Here is a 12,698-nt window from a genome sequence, read left to right as displayed (position 1 = left end):
TTTATTTTTTCTCAAAACACAAGAGACTCTCCTTTAAATGCTGTTTACTTGTGACCCCAGAACTATATATGAAGACATTCCATGCAAATTATATTACGAGGAAAAATAAAAGCAAATTTTTGTGTTTGTGTGTGTGCGGGGGCAAATATATATCCATTAAAATAAAATGTTGTATTACATTATTGCTCTGTGCATTGCTGAATGTGTAGTGATCTGGTGATATTTAAACTCTGATAAATTTAAAGTACCCAGCACCCAATCCACACAGGCCACAAGAAAACTTAACTTTTAATCTCTTGGGTTTCTCCACATGACATAATTTATTGACTTTTATTAGAATTGCAAGCATGATTGAATTCTCATTTAAAATCTGAAAAATGGAATTGTCAAGTGAGGCCATGGAAGAGTCAGACAAACATGGGGGTGCATAGCCAATGAACTTTGCCTTCAAACCAAAAAAATACTTCATTGGTTCAACAATTTCACAACAAGGAAGGCAGAACAAATTTGATTTATCATTTAAATTCTGATTCTGAATAGATTTTCACACTGACTCAAAATGGCTGTCTAACGTAATCACACCACACAGAAAGTAGTAATATCTTCAAAATCTCCGGCAGAATGAAAATGTTCTGCGATTTTAAGCTTACCGATGGTGGAGACTAATAAACGAGTGAGTACATTCATTGCAAACATAAGTGTTGATGACAACAAAATTGGCACATCAGATTATTTATCACAGTTTCAATTGCTATTTAATTTCACAAATGTATGCATCTATAAAATTATTTCTTACATGAGAACTTTACCTCCTTTCTTTAATGTCTAGTTTTCCACCCCTTTCTGCTGTCAGATCTTCTGATCCTGCCGATGGTGACTCCCTCATGGTGTGTTCCCCGGCGGCATGGCCTATGGCAATCCACCTCTGCCATTGGAATAGGTGCCGTGGAGGGGGGGAATTCCTGCCTCACATTTTCCATTCATAACATTCCCTGCAGATTCACAACAAGTTTCAGAAATAAAGATTCAATCAAAAGATCTGCAAGTCTCTACCGGCACCGGTTGTGTTCACTGTTGTATTCAGTACCTGTCTGCACTGCAGCTCGTTTCCAAACAATAATACTTCCACTTCACCTGGTTTGATTCTTGTCTATCTAGTCGTAGCCAGAGTATCACTTGCAATGGCTTATTTTCCTGCTCCCTCCCCATAATGCCCCAAGGATCTATTCTTGGCCCCCTTCTATTTCCCATCGACATGCTGCCCCTTGGTGGCCTCATCCTTGAGTGACCAGTGTGATATTCAACAATGGCAGTTGTGACATTACACAGCATGTAAAGAGTTAATGTTAGGTTATGCCTAGCCACTAGAGGGAGCTAAGAGACAGTGCTATATATTGCACAGGCTCTTGGAATACTGGGGGAGATTAGGTTGGAGTTTGAGGAGATTCGATTCATAGTGTATTGCAGAGCTAGTTAAAATATAATTGTTATAGTTAATAGATGTAGATAGTGTTAGTGAGTGTAGTTTAATTCTTATGTGTATGTTTGCTGCTTGGAATAAGTGCCGAATTCACATTTAAAATATAGTTAGTTTAGTTCTTTAAAAAGAGCTTTGTGTATCTTTGTGATAACTACGTCTACCATTCTGGAAACCCCTCACAAAGATCACCACAGCAGTGTTGCAAAAATAGACAAAACCAAATCAGCAACCCCTTTCTCACCCACTGACTTTCACTTCCATTGACTGAAATTCATTGGGGTTTAAAGCTGGCTGACAATTCGTTATCACTGCATTACCATGGAAATAGATTGTCACCTGCAATAAATCATCAATTTTTATCAAGAAAGCATGGCTGCGTTTTTAAAAAATAAATATTTTTATTAGAATTTTCCAATCTTAACAATTTAACAACTCGACAAATAAAAAACACAAACTTTATAGAGTGAGACTCTTCTTATGTACAATTTACATGTATCCCTTTCATCGGCCCTCCCCTCTTTCCTTGCTCCCCCTCCACCCACCATTCCCTCCTCACCCCATTGATAGTCGGGTTCCATCTTTCACCATGAATGTGCATGTTTATATTCTTTCTTTCATTTTGTGGTTGTTGCAGTTACCCCTATGGCTTTGCTGGAGGGGGCTCTTTGCCCGTCCCTTGCTCCTTTCCTATGTCCATTCCTGATACTTCCCTGGGTTCCTTCCTTGCCACCTCCCCCCCCCCCCCCCCCCCCCGCCCCACCCTTGTTCCTATCTCTTCTGTGTCATCTTGTCTGCCCTCATTGATCCACCTTCACCCTTTTCTTCCTAATCACTATTGGCTTCGAACAGGTCTTGGAACATGCTGATGAATAGCCCCATGCTTTGTGGAAGCCCTCGTCTGACCCTCAGATGGTGTATTGGATCTTCTCCAGGTGGAGAAATTCTGTCAGGTCTGCCAGCCAGTCTGCAGCTGTGGGTGATGCTGCTGATCACCAACCGAGCAGGATTCTCCAGCGTGCGATTAAGGAAGCAAAAGCAAGGACATCGGCCCTCTTCCCCATGTGTAGTTCTGACTGGTCCGACCCCGCAAAGACTGCCACTCTCGGGCATGGCTTCACCCTCACCCCCACAACCTTGGACATCGCCTCAAAGAAGGTTGTCCAGAACCTGACAAGTCTGGGGCAGGCCCAGAACATGTGGGTGTGGTTGGTCGGGCCTCCCTGGCACCGTTCGCAACTCTCCTCCACCTCTGGAAAGAACCTGCACATTCGGGTTTGAGTTAGGTGGGCTCTGGGCACCACCTTCAACTGCATGAGGCTTAGCCTAGCACAGGAGGAGGTGGAGTTGGCCCTTCTCAGTGATTCGCTCCAGAGTCCGTAACCCACTTCCATCCCCAATTCGTCCTCCCATTTTCATCTGGCTTCATCCAGCGGTAGTCTTGCCCGATCCAATAACCATCCAGAGATGTTCCCACAGTTCCTCCCCTCCTTACTGTTCCTGTTTATTAGTTCCTCCAGTAGTGTGTCTCTCGGGTCCCTGGGTATCTTGCTGTCTCTTTGCAGAGAAAGTGTTAAATTTGCAGGTGTCGGACTTCCTGTCCTGTTGGTAGTTCCAGGTCTTCCATCAGTTCACCCAAGGTCGTGAGTCTGTCTGCTGTGTAAAAGTCCCTGACCGCGAGCATCCCCCCATCCCGTCTCCATGTTTTGAAGGTGGCATCGAGCATGACTGGTGGGAATTTGTGGTTTCCGCAGCTGGGGGCCATGGGCGACATTTTGGTTATCCCGAAATGTTGCCTCATTTGGTTCCATGTCTTCAGTGTGGCTGCCACCACTGGGCATGATGTGTACTTTGTCAGAGGGGATGGGAGCGCTGCCGTGGCGAGGGCTCGGAGGGTTGTTCCATTGCAGGAGGTCTCCTCCAACCTCACCCATGCCGTGCTGGACTCACGTATCCATCCCCTCATCCTCTCAGCCGTAGCTGCCCAGTGGTAGTATTATAGATTCAGCAGGGCCAGACCGCCCATATTTTTTCCTCCTTTGCAGTGTCGATTTAGGGATCCTGGGATTCTTACCCCCACACAAACACCATGTTCAGTTTGTCTGCCTTATGGAAAAAGGCCTTGGGGATGAAGATCGGTATGATCTGAACAGGAAGAGAAACATCGGCAGTACGTTCATCTTGATTGTCTGCACCCTCCTCGCATCCCATCTCTGCAGGTCCTTTTTAACGTCTTCCGCCAGACTGGACAGATTTCACTTGTGGATACGTGCCCAGTCATGGGCTATCTGGATCCCCAGGTAATGGAATTTGCTTTCGGCTAGTCTGAATGGTAGTCCCTCCAGCTCCGCCCCTCCCCCCATTTGGGCTCACTGAGAGTGCCTCGCTCTTGCCCAGGTTGTGTATGAAGCTCGAGAAGTCTCTGAACAAGAGATGTATGATTGCTTTCAGGCCATTCTGTGAATCCGGAACATAGAGGAACAGGTCATCCGCAGAGAGTGAGACTCTGTGCTCTCTCTGTCCTCCTCTTTGAACACCCTTACAGCTTTTCGCATCTCACAGAGCAATCACCAGGAGTTTAATTGCCAGGGCGAACAGGAGCGGGGACAGTGGGTATTCTTGCCGTGTGCCTCTGTGCAGCTGGATGTATAAGAGCTGGTGGTGCTGGTCCATGTGCTCGCCTTGGGGGACTTGTACAGGAGTTTCACCCATGAGGTGAACCCTGTTGCAAGCCCAAACCGCTTGAGTACCTCAAAGAGGTACTTCTACTCGATTCTGTCAAAGTCCGTTCTGCGTCTAGGGAGATGATCACCTTTGGTGTTCTCTCCCCGGGGTGGGTCATTATTACATTCAGCAGCTGCCTGATGTTCACATTTAGCTGCCTCCACTTAAATCCTGTCTGGTCCTCTGTAATCATCTCCAGTACACGGTTCTCCGTCTCTTAGCCAGGACTTTCGCGAGTATCTTTGTGTGTATGTTGAGCAGCGAAATGGGTCTGTGTGATCCGCATTGTGTTGGGTCATTGTCTTTTTTGGGTATCAGCGATATTGTGGCCTGTGTTAGCGTAGGAGGCAGGGTGTCCCTCACTAGTGAGTCTGTTAACATGTCCCTTAGATGTGGGGCCAGAGCTAATGCAAATTTTTTATAGTGTTCACCGGGAACCTATCGGGTCCCGGTGCCTTCCCCGCCTGCAAGGAGCTGATGCTCTCCATCATCTCTCCCAGTCCGATTGGTGCTTCCATTTCCCCCTTGCCTATGTTCCTCCACAACTGGCATGTCCAGCCCATCGAACAACCATTTCATATCCGCGACCCCGTCGGGGGGCTCGGAGGGCCCTCAGTAGAAGGTCTTGAAAGCTTGGTTGACCACTTTTTGCTTGGTTACCAGTCTGCCTTTACTATCCTTCACCTGGTCTGTCTCTCTCGTGGCTGTCTGCTTTCTCAGCTGGTGAGCCAGTACACAGCCAGCCTTGTCCCAGTGTTCATAGAAGGCCTCCATGTCTGTCGGAATTGATGCACTGCTTTCCTGGTGGATAGTAGATTAAATTCCATTTGTAGCTTTTTCCTCTCCATCAGAAGCTCTACGGCCGGGCTCAGAGTACTTTCTGTCGACATCTAGAATGGAGTCAGTCGATTGTTGCCTGGCCGCCATCTCTTCCGTGTCTCTACGAAACTTGTAGGCTATAATCCCTCCCCTAATCACAGCATTCAGTGCCTCCCAGGACGTGGAAGGTGAGACTTAGTTACATACTCGCCTATTGCCTGTGATGTTTTCTGGCAGAAGGCCTTGTTGGCCAAGAGGTCCGTGTCCAGCCTCCTTGTGGGGCATTGGGCACAGCCTGCCTCCAACATCACATCCATGTAATCATAGAATCATAGAATTTACAGTGCAGAAGGAGGCCATTTGGCCCATCGAATATGCACAGGCCCTATGAAGGAGCACCCAACTCAAACACACACCTCCACCCCCATCCCCCTAACGCAGTAGTCCCACCTAACCTTTTGAACATGAAGGGGCAATTTAGCATGGCCAATCCATGAAACCTGCACATCTTTGGACTGTGGGAGGAAACCGGAGCTCCAGGAGGAAACACACGCAGACACGGGAAAAATGCAAACTCCACTCAGACTGTCACCCGAGGTCAGAATTGAACCCAGGACCCTGGAGCCATGAGGCAGCAGTGCTAACCACTGTGCCACCGTGGAGTGTGGTCAGAGATTACTATCATGGAGTATTCCGCCCTTATTATTCCTCGAAGCACCAATTTCCCCACTGCAAAGAAGTCTATCTTTGAGTATACTTTGAGCACTGGCGAAATGAACGAGAATTCCTTCTCTCCGGGGTGCAGAAACCGCCATAGGTCCACCGTTCCCATCTGCTCCAAGAATGTTCCCAGCTCCATAGCCATGCTTGTTTTTTTTTCCCCATTCTGAGTTTTGAACGCTCCGTCAGAGGGTCCTGTACAAGTTAAAGTCGGCCCCCATGATCAATCGGTGTGTGTCACCAATGCCGGGGATTTCCACCATGGCCTTCTTTATAAAGTCTGTGTCATCCCAGTTGGGCGCGTATACATTTACCAATACTCCCGGTATCCCATCCAGCCTGCTCCCTACTGTCTGAAGGCAGCCCAAGGACCAACTCTATTTTCCCGTCCTGTTCCTTTGGTGTTCCTTCCCCCCCCCCCCCCCCCCATCTCCTTCCTCTCTGCCTTACCCCATCCCTAACTCCCCCTATGGGTTCCCCTTCCCTGCCCCCCCCCCGCGCCCCCCCCCCCCCCCCCCCCCCCCCACTCTCCGGCCGGGCACTCTCTTCCTGCTGGGAGGTGTGCAATGGCCCCTTGCTGTCTGTCTTCCCTGGCTAACTATCCCTGCTACTGTGGTGGCACTCCTCTCGGGTCTGGTCTAGCCCCTAGTTTAAGCCAGCTGACTGTCCGTTTTCCCAGCCTGAACCCTCACTTGTATTTCTCTGTCCTCACTCTCTCCTGTGACCCGGTCTTTTGGATCAGAACGAGGCAGTACAGTCCTCTGCAAACAGGATAACTGTCCACTGAGTCTCTCTTTCTTCAGTGATCCTCCTCTGTTCAGTCTTCATCGCTGTCTCGCCTGTCCCTTGTCCAGGCCGTTGGTCTGCATGAATTTGTTTACCTCCGCCGGGGTATTGAAATAGTGTTCTTTGTTCTGGTACATCACCCAGAGCCTGGCTGGGAGCAGCATACCAAATCGCACCTGTTTTTATAAAGGGCGACTTTGCCTGGTTAAACCCAGCCCTGCATTTTGCCAGATCTTCCACCAATATCTTGGTAAATACGGATTCTGTGCCCTTCCCAAGTGCTCGCTCCAGCCTGTCTTGCCCACCGCAGGATCCTCTCACAATCCTGATATTGGTGCAGCTTTGTGATGATCGCTCTGGACTGCTGCCCCACCTTGCGTTTCGGCCTGAGCGACTTCTGATCCCTGTCGAGTTTTGGCGAGTTGGGGAAGCTGTCTCTCCCGAAAAGGTTGCCCAACATTTGGGCAATGTAGTCCGTCGGGTCTCTACCCTCGATGCCTTCTGGCAGGCCCACAATCAGAATATCCTGTCATCGGGACCTGCTTTACTGGTCCGCAACTTTCCCCTTTAAACTCCCTTGGGCCGCCACCAACCTTTTCACTTCTGCCCCCAGGATGACAATCCTGTCGCTCTGGTCCACTGAGGCTCTCTCAGGTCATGGATCGTCCTCGTTTGTGCCTCCACTCTCTCCCCAACCCACCGATTGGCTTTTGCAGGTGACCGTCGCCTCCGTCATTGCCACCTTGACCGCCACCTGGATTTCGATCCTGATCGCCTCTTTCATGATGATCAGCCGCTTCATGAGGAAGGTCTTCAATCCATCTCCAGATGGTGGAGGGGAGGCTGATGCTCGGGGTGATGGCCTCCCTCTCTCCTGGGTAGCCGGGGCCCCCTCTCCTCATGGGTTCACTGGCTCAACCGCCTGCTGCTTGTGGTCCTTTCTGCCATTTCTGCTGTCGCTTCGACCCCTCGAGCTCCCATTCACTGGCATTTTCGTGTGGTTGCTTTGTTTTCGCTGTTGAGGTTAATTTGCCTTCAAATATTCGGGCAAAATTCACCTAAATGTGCCTATTTGGTTCTAAGCCTGGAAGAGAGTCACCTGATCTGCAACTGCTCAGCACATCACTGTCACTGGGATCTGAACATAGCTGCTTATTAACTGTTATTTAATTTGTGATTATGGGCTGATTAATGATGGAAAGTGATCATAGAATGCAAAAAAATGCCATCAAAAATTTTAGAATTTAATAACGTCAAGTTGTTCAACCTGTTTTGAGGGCATTATGATTAAGTGACATATCAAATTGAATCCCTCATTCTACAGGTTCACAGGTAAAAACGTATGTTTTATTTGATGTGGCAGAAGGTCAATGCCAAAGGTTTGTCACTGGATTTGAAGCTCACAGATACCTCTTTCTTAGCTGTCCTCCAAGAGTTGGGGAGCTTGGCTGAACCTACCCCCCTGCTACTGTGGGCTTGTGTCTGTGCTGTGACCACCAGGTTGCAAGACCAGTGCTAAACCCATCGAGGTGTATGTACCTGAGCTGGTGGAGAGTACAAGTGAATGTGTATCTGCCCTCTTCGCTCTGTCCTGGCTCCATTTTGGGATGTAGCTGGGAAGGGAGTTCTCTTCCTACTCCTCTGGTCTTCCGTCGCTTCCTGGAGGCACCTAGAAGTGAGATAAGAGAGCGCAAGTGACAGCATCAGCTACCTCCAACATGGAGGCACATTCAACCCTCAGGTTTACATTAAATGGATAAATCCTGACTAGGTGGACACCCAAGCCCAAGTTCCCCATCGCCAATGCTTCTTTTGTGCTCAGCTCCTGTAAGCTCTGCGCCCTTTCCTTAAACTCTGTGAGCCCTCCGACATAGTCGCCATCACTCCTGTCTTCTCCCATTCCGCATGGTTACATTGAAACTTCTCCTGCTCAAAGAAGAGAATGCTTGAGGGGAGTTGCATGTTATATCAGTTGGGACATTGGAATTTGGTTCATTCCTCATTCATCCCTTCATGAGGCAGCCCAATTTGTCTGGCAGGTTATCGCAGAGTTATGAACTAGCTCCCTCCAGAGTGCTGAACAAATCCACAGACAAGGGGAAAGCTCATACATGCAGGCACGTTGGGGAGGCTGCCAGTTCCCTCTGTGCCTAAGCCTGGTCCCTCTCTTTTCCTCCACCCACCCTGCCACCCGTGTCCATGCAGTGTCTCATGTCTGCAGAAGGGTTAATTAGGCAATGCACTGACGTTGGGCTTTGAGGCAAGGCATGCCGCTGCCACTGATCCCTGGACCATGATATATTGGATTCTTTGTGGTTTCTCCGATGATCAATGAGACTTACCTTGGCAGAGCGAATAATGTTGTTCATCCTCTTGTGACATTGAGCTGCTGACCTCCCGTGAAGCCCTGGGCATTTACGGCATCCGCCAGCTGTACCCATGCTGCATTTGTATCCTTGCTAGAACTCTTCCTATCATCAGCCAAGTAGTGAACATCCCTCCTGACATGGACATGGTCGAGGAGGGCGCACAGGGAGGCATCACTAAAGTTGGGTGTCAGGCCTTCACCTCCCCTCCCTGACATATCAATAGCTAAGTGTGACAGTAAGGATTCCAGGTGCCTTTTACATAAATTGCCTGGATATGATGGCAGGGTACGTGTCATCAAGCCCGCCCCGCCACGGAAGATGGCGCCAAGCCCCGAAATGCATAATTAATGTGGGTGGGGCGGGACAATATGGCATTGTTTTCATTGGTCCCTGCAGTGGGAATCATTCCCTGCCCCATCACTCCAAAGGGATTTAAACTCAGGTGGGAGAATTCCGCCCATAGATTTCATAGATTTACAGACAGAAGTCTGCGCCGGCTCTTGGAAAGAGCACCCTAACTAAGCCCACACCACCACCCTATCCGCGTAACCCAGTAACCCCACCCAACCTTTTTGGACATTAAGGGGCAATTTATCATGGACAATCCACCTAACCTGCACCTCTTTGGACTGTGGGAGGAAACCGGAGCACCCGGAGAAACCCACGCAGACACGGGGAGAACGTGCAGACTCTGCACAGACAGTGACCCAAGCCAGAAATCAAACCTGGAACCCTGGAACTGTAAAGCAACATTGTTAACCGTGCTGTCCAATATGCGTGCAAGTTATTTTAAGCCAGGTTGGCACTTTTTCAGATCCGAATTTGCGTTAGTGTTGGCTTATTTGGATGACCTAAGTTTCAATTCAAAATGATTTTCAATCCAGTAGGGTTTACTTATTCTGTTTTTACACAACACAATGTTATGGAGCACTTCATCAAAGTGACAGAATTTTTAAAAAATACAATAAAAAGAGCTATAAACTGTTCCTTAGCACGGCTAATGCTTGTAGTTGAATTTACTGAATCAGTAGAGTTATATTTGCAGGACAAATAACAGAACGCAAGAATGCTGGAATTTTTCCATAACACTGGAAGTTGCTAATTAGGCTGTAATGAATTGGAGGCCAAGAATTTGAATAGGGTGTCATCACCACTTAGAAGTGCTAGCACCTAAATCAGTCTCTCTAATAAAAACCACAACAATCCATTTTAAACTGCTTTCCCCATCCAAGAAATTAAAGGAAGGGAGAGGTGATGGCAAGAAAGTATTTTCTTTAGGTAACTATTTATCTAAACTCTAATTTAGAGTTTTAACCACAAAATAACATTAAAACAGAAGTGACTTCAAGCTGTTTTTAAAAAGTTATAAAAATAAATAAATGGGGTAAGTACATAGAACTAATTCATTAGATATAATTTTTTTTAAATAAATTTAGATTACCCAATTCATTTTTTCCAATTAAGGGACAATTTAACGTGGCCAATCCACCTAGCCTGCACATCTTTGGGTTGTGGGGGTGAAACCCACGCAGACACGGGGAGAATGTGCAAACTCCACACAGACAGTGACCCAGAGTCGGGATCGAATCTGGGACCTCAGCGCCGTGAGGCAACAGGGCTAACCCACTGCGCCACCGTGCTGCCCCTTCATTAGATATAATTGAAAGAATTTCTGTTGATTTAAACGCAGATAGGAATTTGGTAGGATCAGAGTCGTGTCTGATGCACATGGGCATTCATGATCTGGACTTGCCTAGACTCCTGTGACATGAATACTTCTCTGTGTGATGTACAAATGTTGCATTTCTTGAGCAAAATGTAAGAGTCACAGGATACATATTTTAGCATTTGGGACGGAGTACGCTGAAGAGTGAATTATGGAGGGTTCCTCGGAGCAGAAAGTCAGGTGAAGACGACTGAGGACTGTCAGCAGACGGAGATAGAAACTACAGGTGAGGGTAGGAAGGGAAAAATCTCTGGAATTGGAATTGTTACAGTGAGCAGACCTATTTAGAAATGGTGATATGGATGAAATGGGTCACGAAGTGGAAGATAACCATGGTCAGCCATGCGGCACTGAAGAGAAGCTGGTTACCCATGGGGCAAATGGCACAGCGAGTAAGAACAGGTGAGTGCTGAGAGTGGGCTTCAACAACGACACGGTAGCACAATGGTTAGCACTGTTGCTTCACAGCGCCAGGGTCCCAGATTCAATTCCCAGCTTGGAGCACTGACTGTGCGGAGTCTGCACGTTCGCCCCGTGTCTATATGGGTTTCCTCCCGGTGCTCCGGTTTCATCCCACAGTCCAAAGATGTGCTGTTAGGTAATTTGGACATTCTGAATTCTCCCTCTGTGTACCCGAACAGGTGGCGGAATGTGGCGACGAGGGACTTTTCACAGTAACTTCATTGCAGTGTTAATGTAAGCCTACTTGTGACAATAAAGATTATTACTATATAGTCTGGGGATTGATAGTTTCTGTGGTAGACATGATCCAGGGTCTCAAATGGCGCATTGTTTTCCAGGTGCCTGGATTCAGGAGGCTCTGTAAAGGATAGGCAATGCAGCCAAATGCAGTCATTCATGTGGGAAATTATGACATTAAAGTAAGTTCAAGATAGTGCAAGGGGATTTCAAGCTTTTAAATTCCACATTAAGAACCAGCATCTTCAGGGTCGTAGTGATTTCTGGATTATTCTCAGTGCCATGCATATGACCAGACATTTTGCTTTGTTAAAGCGTTGCTGAAAAGGTGATGTAATAGAGGCAGAGGCTTCAGATTTTTTTGAGAACTACAATTAACTGAAGGTTGCCTGGGTAGGATGACCTTTACCTGAAGCAGAAAGGCACAAGTATTCTTGCAGAACAGGAATGAAATTGGACAGTGGAGAATGACAATGGCAAGAGAAAATCCAAACAATGGTATAGAACTTGGTCATCGAATACTGAGTACTTCAGCAGAAACAAGTATCAGGGTCAAGTCTGAGCTACGACCATCTGCTTCCTTCTAATGTGAGATAAGGAATTTCACCCTCAAAACTCTTACAAAAAAAAGGACACGTGCCTCTTGAAACGATTGAAAATTGTAATTAATATCTTTTTAATCTATTTTGGATTGAACAAAGCCCAGTGGTCTACCTTGGATGATATTAGTTTGGTAGTGAGCTACTTCAGTCTCTAATCTTTTACCAGTGAGGTTTAACCTTTATAAACCATTAATATTGTTGACAGGGCTTTTCTCTCCAACAGAAGAGGATCTAAATATCCACCCTTGATTTTAAACCATTGCTGACTCCCCTACTATCAACATTCTGGGGATTACCGTTGACCAGAAACTGAACTGGACTAATTATATAAATATCGTGATTACAAGAGCAGGTCAAAGGCTGGGAATCCTGCAGTGAGTAACACACCTCCTGACTCCCCAAAATCTGTGCACCATCTACAAGGCGCAAGTCAGGGGTGTGATAGAATCCTGTCCCCTAGCCTGGATGAGTGGAGCTCCAACAACACTCCAGAAGCTCAACACCATCCAGGACAAAGCAGCCCACGTGATTACCACCCCTTCCAAAAATATTCCATCCCTCCATCACTGGTGCACAGTGGCAGCCACGTATACCATCTATAAGATGCACTTTAGGGCCTCACCAAGGTTTTTTAGGCAGCATCTTCCAAACACATGACCACTACCTTCTAGAAGGACAAGAGTAGCTGGGGACACCATCACCTGAGGGTTCCCACCAAGTCTATCACCATCCTGACTTTGAAATATATGATGATAATAATCACTATTCCTTCACTG

This window comes from Scyliorhinus canicula, chromosome 13, assembly GCF_902713615.1.
Source record: "Scyliorhinus canicula chromosome 13, sScyCan1.1, whole genome shotgun sequence".
NCBI lineage: Eukaryota > Metazoa > Chordata > Chondrichthyes > Carcharhiniformes > Scyliorhinidae > Scyliorhinus > Scyliorhinus canicula.
Note: the sequence above shows the minus strand (reverse complement) of the source record.